This window comes from Cetorhinus maximus, chromosome 8, assembly GCF_964194155.1.
Source record: "Cetorhinus maximus chromosome 8, sCetMax3.hap1.1, whole genome shotgun sequence".
NCBI classification, from domain to species: Eukaryota; Metazoa; Chordata; class Chondrichthyes; order Lamniformes; family Cetorhinidae; genus Cetorhinus; species Cetorhinus maximus.
Window position 1 is genome coordinate 118,635,758 of NC_135886.1, and position 9,826 is coordinate 118,645,583.

General features: G+C 40.1%; 1 protein-coding gene across 1 annotated transcript in view; it reads right to left on the reverse strand.

The window, feature by feature from the left end:
• Window positions 1–9,413, reverse strand: part of lnx2b (ligand of numb-protein X 2b) — a 71,549-nt gene extending 62,136 nt beyond the window's left edge. The window contains exon 1 of the mRNA XM_078547474.1: window positions 9,171–9,413. The gene's annotated coding sequence lies outside the window, so the exon portion shown is untranslated. The remainder of the gene's footprint in view (window positions 1–9,170) is intronic.
• Between the last annotated feature and the right edge of the window lie 413 nt (window positions 9,414–9,826).

A 9,826-nucleotide genomic window follows, 5' to 3' on the forward strand; every position in this document is an offset into this window, starting at 1 on the left:
ATTGGGATCAACTGTGTTGTACCTCCATGGTCAAATAGGCTACTGATCACATTCATTCTCCAGGTTCCCGCATGAAAAATAACCACATGGATGAAAGAAAGACTTGTATTTACATGTCCCCAAATTGATAGATAATGCATATTGTGCTAAATTTCGCAGCATATTAAAATGTGTTCATTGCCATCACAGTAAATCTGGTTTGAAGAATTTCTACTGATATTATTCTCAGGGCCATCGGGAAGAATTTGGGGGCTCGGTATATCATGTTCTTTGGGGTCCACCCCCAGATGCTGAGTTTTGGTGCCAATGAGTTCAATTTCAAGATTCATTTTTGATTATAAATTGAATGGAAATTAAGAAATTAGTTCATCATTTAATGAATGAATATGATTTTAAGTTCATCTAACTGAAAGAATATCATTTTTCCTGCTCTCTGAGCCTGGTGTCCTGGTAAACATAAATTAATGCCACTTTAGGCTTGGGGCCCTGGTAGAGTTGCATCGACATTCCCTAAACCCTCATCATTGATGACTGTTCCACATGAATACTATAAATCAGGGTATCACCCTTGCGTCATAATGACTGGGTTTAATCAAAAGTTGCCCTTTCAGCCACATCTACAGTGACACTTATGTTGTTGTCACCCTTCTAGCAAGGTCCTCAGGGCTTAATTATTAATGGCTGCACATAATTAAAGAAAACATATGAAAAATTGCAAAGCCACTGCAAACTTCCAGAAAAAAAAATCCAAAATGGATTTCTATTTGCCAGCTGACTATAAAAAAATTCACTTAACAGAAAGTATTCACTTAACTGGAACTGAGCGTTACCATAGTCTATGTTTTAGAAGGCTTTTGGCCAGGTCAGTCAGGGTTCTGCTGTTCGTGTTATTTCTCCATTCACCACACTACTGGAACATAAACAAGCTTTAGCAAACCTTCCTGGCCGCAATGCTATTCAATGCAGACCCGGTAAGAGTTCCGCAAATGATCCGACTTAAGCAGAATGTAGCCTCTTGCAACCTTTACATGCAACAGGCCTGAAAGGTCACTGCACTCTTGTGATCAGCTTCTGTTTCTAGTCTCTCAACCTGGTGCTGTTTATCGATGGAAATCATTAATACTGTAATTGTATAACTATGCTGTCACCAAGCTTGCTTGGCATACTGGCATCAATGTGCTGTAGCGAAAGAAAGGCTACAATTCTGCTTACCGTATGTACACCATAGTAAAATATAATGCTGCTGACTCCCAACACACAAATCTTGTGCAACAAATACAAACATATGATCTCCACAATAGCACTGGATGCCCATCTTTTTCCGGATTCCTTGATACAAACTATGGCCTGTTTTGGGACTATTAATTATCCTGAGTAGATTCAGCGTGCCTGGTATCGTAAAACTGTATCATTACACAACATGCATGGCACAGTACAGTGGCACAAAAATAAATCTGGGTAAAGTTGTTATGTGTTTCTTTTTTAAATTGTGGACTTTAAAAAAAATCAAAGAACTGTCCATACTACTCCTTATTTCATTGCAGACCAATTGAGATAAGAGAGAGCTGATCACATGCCCAGGTATACTGGGCCATCACATGACCAGGTACACTGGGTCACCACTTTCTGAACTAGCTTCTAATAACTCCCAGGGGAATTGGTTTTAACATACCTTCAACCAGAAAGAGCCTTTGGTGACTCATCTGGGTCATTTTCTAGTGGGTTTTCACCCACTTTTCTCCCCCAGTCCTCCCCACAGAAAATACAAATCTTGCTGACACACAGTTCCATGTTGCCTGACATACTTCAGTGCCTCAAAGCAGTCATTCTCCACAAATGAGATATTCGACTGCACAGGGCATCAGAGACAAGCCTTTGCTTACGCACAATTGGCACAGTTGCTTTGCAATTTTAAAATACATTTTCTTTAATTATGTGCAGCCATTAATAATTAAGGCCCGAGGTTCTCGATAAAAGTGTGACAAGATAAACATCACTGTAGATGTAGCTGAAAGGGTAACTTGTGAGTAAGATAGCATAGTCATTATGACTCAAGGCTGAAGCATCATCGCTGACCAGGAAAGTCCCAGTCTCAATCTGTGCCAAGTTAGCTGAGCCAAGGCAGGGGAAGGGATGATACATCTAATGTATATTGCAAGTATAACCTGAAATTGTAAATGTAGTGAGGCACCTCAGAGTGCCACATGTTGAAAAAAATTGAACTGTATTGCACTTTATGTAATGTCAATTGGGGAGGGATAGTATATAGTAGCAACGTTACTGCACCAGTAATCCTGATGCCCGGACAATGCTCTGGAGACAAGTTCAAATCCCACCATGGCAGCTGAGGGGATGTAAATTCAATGAATAAAAAGATCTGGAATAAAATGCTAGTCTTAGCAATATCGATCATGAGACTACCATTTTGTTGTAAAAACCCATCTGGTTCACTAATGTCCTTCAGGGGAGGAAACCTGCTATCCTTACTTGGTATAACCTAGATGTGGCTCCAGACCTAGAACAAAGTGGTTGAAATTGTGCAGCAAGCCACTCAGTTGCATCAAACTGCTACAGAAAAAAAGCACTGTGGGTGTATCCACACCACATGGAATGCAGCGGTTCAAGAAGGCAGCTTACCACCACCTTCTCAGGGATGGACAATAAATGTAGTACTGGCCTTGCCAGGGAAACACATCCCAAGAACAAATAAAAAATGAACTGTTACATAATGTACTTTCTAAATTTTATTTAAAAAAGCATATCTGTGTGGGAAAAATTGCTACAACTAATCTCAGTGCCCATGGGTTAGCAATCCTGACCACAATCCAGTGACACCTGAAGGAAGTGGAAATGTGCAGATGCTTGACTAAAAACAAAGGCACACTCAGCTATGAGGTCCTCCACACTTACTCTCATAGCTTACACATGAGCAATAGCCACTTGGGGTGGTTCGAGAGAGTAACTGCTGTCCACAAGAACCACCCCAAGTCAATGTACATTCAGCAGAGCAGCAAAAATTGGAGGGAACAAAATTGTTTCTGTTTGGTTTCTGTTCCTTTAATTTGCTCCCCGTAAAACAGTAGCCCATAATTGGATGTGCTTCCACAAGTATTGGCTGGGAGCCATTTAATATATTGTCAAAAGGCCAGTTCCCACCTGTGAGACAGTGATTGCCAGAACATTGCATGACTGCTAGAGGAATCATTGCCAAGCCCAACATTGTCCCCACAAAATGTAAAAACACCACTTTACACCAGGAGCCAAGAGGCAATAATCAGAAGTTGGAACACTGACTAATTTTTCTCATTCTCAGCCCAACCACTGATGGGGAATTGAACCAATCTTGGATCACTCTTATTGGGATGCCAGAAGGTACAGTGCATTAAGCCACTTATCGGGTACACTTTGTTAATACTGGGTTTAACTCTGCTGTGATGGCAACAACACAGGTCAAAATACATTACAAGGTGGAGCTACAATACTTAGCAACACAGCAGGACCTAGGTGGGGATCAAACAGCAATAAACATGTTACTTGAAGGCCTCATTACTAATTGTCACTAAACTCAATTGTTTTAGAACCTCAGAAAAATGAATAAATCCACTCCTTAAGATGAGCTCATGGATCAGTGAAACTTGCTGCTGAGTTTTTGCATTCCTGAGCACCACCTGACAAGGTATGAACAAGTCCTTCATGATGTCATCACACGTGGCATATTATTCGTTTACGCAAAGCAAGACTTTGGGGATAATTTGGACTGTTTTTCGCTCCTATTTTCCCCTTTCCAACTCCTTGTCAGGCTACAGAGTCACAGGCACCAATTTTTCTCCATCCAGGTATAGTGTCAGCAATTTAACCATGTACATATATGTACATTCAGCTTGAGTTACTGGATAATGATCAGGAATTGAAACCCACATGAATATTCAATTCCCTAAATAAAAGGGTGATGCAGGCAACTACTACACCCAAAGAAAAATTGCTTCAGCAAATGTATGGCGGTGAAAATTCCAGGTCTGTGACTCACCTACTTCCCAGACAAATTCACACCCATCCGGGATCCCCAACCTGCTCTTTCTTGTACTCATCATGAGTATAAATAGTAGTATAAATAAGATCTTTTCAGTATCACAGGAGATTCTCAAATTCATCTTGAGAGATAAGCAAGTTGTGAGGAGGATACAAAGAGTCTGCAAAGGGATATACATAGGTTAGGAGAGTGAGCAAAAATGTGGCAGATGGAGTATTATGTGGAGGTTATGTTGGTGGGAAAAAGAGAAAAGCAGAATGTTTGTTATATGGAGAGACTACAGAATGCTATGGTAAGAGGGATCCGGGTGTCCTTGTACATGCAAAAAGATAGCATACAGGTACAGCATGATTTAAAAATAAGGGGTTCCCATTTAGGATGGAGATGAGGAAGAATTTGTTTTCTCAGAGTTGTTAATCTTTGGAATTCTCTACCCCAGAGGGCACAGGAGGCTAGGTCATTGAATATATTTGAGACAGAGTTACACAGGTTTTGATCTATGAGGGAATCAAGGGTTATGGGGGCAGGCAGGAAAGTGAAGCTGAGGCCACAATCAGATCAGCCATGATCTTAATAAATGGTAGAACAGGTTCAAGGAGCCAAATGGCCTACTCCTGGTACTATTTCTTAAGTTCCACATTCTTATGAAACAGAGGGGTAGGGTTTCTAAACCTCCCGGATTGTCCAGCAATTATCCCAGTGTGGAGGACTGATGTCCCAAGCGCTGGTGCTGGCAGTACCCATGACAGAAAAGTACTTCACATCCACAGTCCTTGCCTGTTCACATTCACTTTTGAGGGCTAGAGACAGGCCCAAACTGCAGCCAGTGAACTTACAGCAGTAATTAATTCAATCTATTGATTCCCCGCTCAAAATGGATTCTACTCAGCCCTGATCTTAAATTATAAGGTTATATAGCACAAAAGGAGGCCATTTGGCCCATCATACCTGTGCCGACTCTTTGGAAGAGCAATTCAATTAGCTCCATGCCCCTGCTCTTTCCCAATATTCTGGCAATGGTTTCCTTTTCAAGTAAAGATCAAAGTCCTTGAGAAAGTTACCACTGAAATCTGCTTCCACTGCTTTGTCTCGCAAAACACTACAAACCATAACAACTCACTGCATTAAAAAAGCTCGTGTGATTCTTTTGCCAATTATCTTAAACATGTGTCCTCTGGTTACCAACCTTCCTGCCTGTGAGTAAATGTTCTTCTTATTTACTCAGAACCCTTCATGATTTAAACAGCCCTATTAAATCTTCCTCTGTTCTTAAGAAGAACATTGCAATACCATTAATCTCTCCACATAACTGAAGTCCCTCAACCTTGGTATTAATATTTTAGGAAATATCCTCTGCACACTCCCTAGGACCTGGGCATCCTTAGCGTGGTGCCCAGAATTGTACACAATCTTTCTGATTGGGCCTAACCAATGATTTCTAAAGATTTAGCATAACTATCCTGCTTTGTATTCTCTGCCTCTATTTATAAAGCCACAGACCCGGCATGCTTTTTTTTTCAAAAATAAAGCATATCCGGCCACCTTCAAATATTTGCATATGGAATAAAGATCTGGGGCTAATTGCCGAATGTCCCTACCCGGAGTGCATTGCTTGCTTGAATATGCTTTATTCCTTTTAGAGGAAATACTGCATCGCTGCAGAAGTTGCACTTTATGTGATGAAGAATTGTGCACTTGGCCAACGCAGAAAGAATGGATTAATTTACCGATTAAAAAGGATAAATTATGAGCACAGGCTGCATAGGCTAATCTTATATTATGTTAAATGTAAGAGATTAAGGGATGATCTAATTGAGGTGTTTAAAATGATCAATGGATTTGGTAGGGTGGAGAGAGATTCCTCTCAGGAAGACATGAGGGCAGGGCCTTAAAATTAGAGCTAGGTTGTTAAGGGGTAATATCAGAAAGCTTTTCTTCATACAAAAGGTAGTAGAAATCTGGAGCGATCTCTCCCAAAATGCTGTTAAGGTGAGATCAATTGAAAATATCAAAACTGAGATTGATATTAGGCAAGGTCACTAAGGGTTATAGAAACAAGAAGGGTAGATGGAGGTTAAGATATAAATCAGCCATGATCTAATTGTATGGTGAAACAGGCTCAAAGGGCTGAATGGCTTACTCTTGTGCCTAATAACAGCTTCACAAAATACATAAAAACCAGTAATGACTGAACAACAACAACATATCTACATGGCACCATTAAAGAAGTAAAATACCTCCAGGTGCTTCACAGGAGCATTATAAAACAAAATTCCTGGATGTCTCTAAAATGCAACATTATGATGGTAATCCATAAGACATAGGAGCAGAAGTAGGCCATTCGGCACATTGAGTCTGCTCCTCCATTCAATGAGATCATGGCTGATCTGATAATCCTCAACTCCACTTTCCTGCCTTTTCCCCATAACCTTTGATTCCCTTACTGATTAAGAATCTACCTCACCATTATAATTATGACAAATAAAGGATATTTAATAATGATCACATTTCATATTACACAGGTGTACCTGGTCAAGCTATTTTTTTTTCATTCAACAGCCACTCTAGAGAATAATAATAGTTGAAACCATGCAAAAATTCAAAATATATTATATCATAGGAAAATATTACTTTTCAAGAAAGAGAATTCAGAATTATAAAGGTGCATTTACATTTAGGAAAAGGAGGTAAAAAGTTTCTTTAAGAGGTTTCAATAGGCAAACTAGCATACATCTAAGAAAGATCAGCCTGTGGTTCTTTGCACTGCTATTTGAATGATAAAATTGATTTTATTTTTCCTGACCTTTGTGGGAGATTATTGTGGGCGAGAGTGCTCCAACTTTGAAAGTACTCTTCTGTTGAAATTTGATTGGCAATTTAACGGGTTGTTTTCTGCCTTTAGAAATTGGAGGGCAATCATGCTACTTTTATTTTAATGCTAACTAATACAAATGCTAACCATTTGAGTTCCTGCTAGGTGCATTTGGTTCGGACTACATGATTACCTCAGCTATAGCAGCAGAAATCAGGACAATCAGGACTCAAACAACAATGCTCAATTTGCACTTGTTAAATGTTTTGATGCCAATATAAAGTAAAGTAATGACCGAGCATGTTAATCCTATTCTGAACAGCAGGAATTAAATTAAGCATAGCATCGAAATTCCACACTAAGATAAAAGCAAAAAACTGTGGATGCTGGAAATCCAAAACAAAAATAAAAATACGTGGAAAAACTCAGCAGGTCTGGCAGCATCTGCGGAGAGGAGTACAGTTAACGTTTCAAGTCCATATGAAGAGTCATATGGACTTTTCCAGGTATTTTTATTTTTGATATTGAAATTCCACAGCCTGATTAACTGCCAATTCTGTTTGCCTGACTTTGAAAGACAATTACTCAAGGTGCTAGACCCCAAGTCTTTACTATTGTGTGCATTCAAGTCTGAATTTCACAACCCAGAAACAAAATCAAATTACAGTCCAAATTATAAGCATCATCCACTTATGTAGGTTGCAAGTCAGACAATACTGCAGTAATATTTGCAAATCACAGGCAGTTTGAATAGTATTTCCAAATCACACTACCCCAACTGGAATACAATTTAAATAGCAGAGTCTAGGAAATGACCATGAGGTGGTTCTGCACATCTGCATGCTCATGTCACCAGTAAACAGTGGTGTAAATATACAGATGCATGGAATTGGCTCCAGATGTTTACCAGGCAAACAACAAAAGAATCTCAGCAGCTCCCAAAAGCCACACAACCGTGGTTCTTCAATCTATCAAGGCTCTGGGGACAACCATCTTGATAATGAGTGCCACCAAGATTAGGAGTAGTGATCCTACCATCAGCAGTACTCTCTGTTAAAAAAAAACTCAATAAACCGGTGAATGTAAATTTTAAGTAACTGCAAAAGTGCATTTGCAGGAGTGAGGCCAATGCAGTTTCCAGTACAGCCCAGAATGTAAACAAAAGTGAATTAAAAACAAAACAAAAAATTGCTGAGGATACACAATAGGTCAATCAGCATCTATAAAAAGAATAAGGTAACGTTTCCGGTATTTTGCCCTTCACACAAAGAATTCAGATCAGGAACAGCTTTACACCCATTTAGAAATAGTTTTGTCGTATTGATGGGGCACAGTGTTACAAAAAGTCCCGTGCAAACGATTTTGAGGGGCATGCCAAACATTTGAATAACAAAGTGCAAATTTGGAAGAATAATTCTAACACAAACAGAACCTGGAGCTGAATTCTCCTCCACCTTAACCAGCGTTACCTGCCTGGCTCGTCAAGGAGATCCAGTACACATTGAATCACCTCCCCTCCCCAGATAGAACCGATTTATAACCACATCCCCACCCAACCAGAATTAATGTCAATCGATCAGCGTTTGCTGTCTCTACGCCGTTTAAACAGCAAATACTCCGATTAACATAGCTTGCAAAGCTTCCGACAGCTTTGACTGTTCAATTTAGTAACTGCAGTTGAAGTTTGGCTTCACCTCTCAGCGAGAATCTCTAACCCAGAACTGGAATTCAATGGGATGGAAATTCCAAAGTCCCAAATATTTGTAACTCCGATGCCATCTGTCCTGTGATCTCCAACTTTGACCGTGAACTGAATATTCAAGTGTTAAACACTCAAATTCGTACAATGGGGTTTATCCTACGACTAATTTATATTTACTCTCAGTCCGAAGTATTGTAATAAATCCAACATAAAGTTTGGGATTTCAAGGTCCCCACGAGTGTAATTCCAACATGATCGCCCAGTTTGGATTCTACAGTGTCCATTTCAGCACAATCTCTTGGGATCTTGCCGTGATTTTTATTTTCATGCCCCAGCGCTGTAACTATTTTAAAAAAACTTTTAGAAAATTGCCACTAACTACCCGAGCAAGTGTCGGGCATTTTAATCTCCGGCAGTCCTCACCACCGTCCATACATAACTCTCCCTCTCTACCTGCAGCTCAGCTCATTTCTCTGGCTGACGCCAACCACCACGGAACAAAGGGCTTGGGGCAGCAATCACACACAAAAAAAAAATAATAAAATACAGAAGCTGAATCAGAAAGCAGTCCCCCAGAACGACAGCGTCTTCTACATGACACAGTTCTGGCCGCGCTTGAAACTTACCTGTGGAACCTTTCCGGAAAGTGGGAGGGGATTACCAAAGCCGAACGAGTCCTTGTTTGATTGAACAGGAATCGGGAAAGTCCATTCTTTGGTGAATAAATCTTTCAAAACACAGATATTTCTCCCCCAGCGAAAAAGGAGACACATTCAAGCCGCATTCACCATTGTATTGAACGTTCACATTCGCCACCGTAGCAAATACACCGATAACACCCTTCAGGAGTTTCCTATTCACCTAATCCTTCTGACAAAGGGGGAAATAAAGGAAAGGAACTGACGTTGGGGAGGCGGGCTGCGTCAGCAGGGAAACCTGTACGTCAGCCAGCCACACTGGGAAGGTTCTGGTTCAATGGTGTGAGATCAGTGCCTTTGGGTTTAATCATTTGGCTGTGAAGTATGAGCCCCTCAGTGTAGATTATATCTTACTGTTCATTGAAAGCTCCTTAAGTTTGCAACCTGGGTTGCCACATTTAAGTCCAACCCAAAACCAAGGTAAGGTTATATCTGAAATTATGTATTGATTGGCTGAATATTCATTGGGAACATTATTATACAAAATAACCGACTGCCCTACACCTTGGACATAGAAGTAAATGGTATTACTTAAAAGAAAAATCTTTAAGGATGAATTTTCTAGACAAGGCAGTTGCGATAAC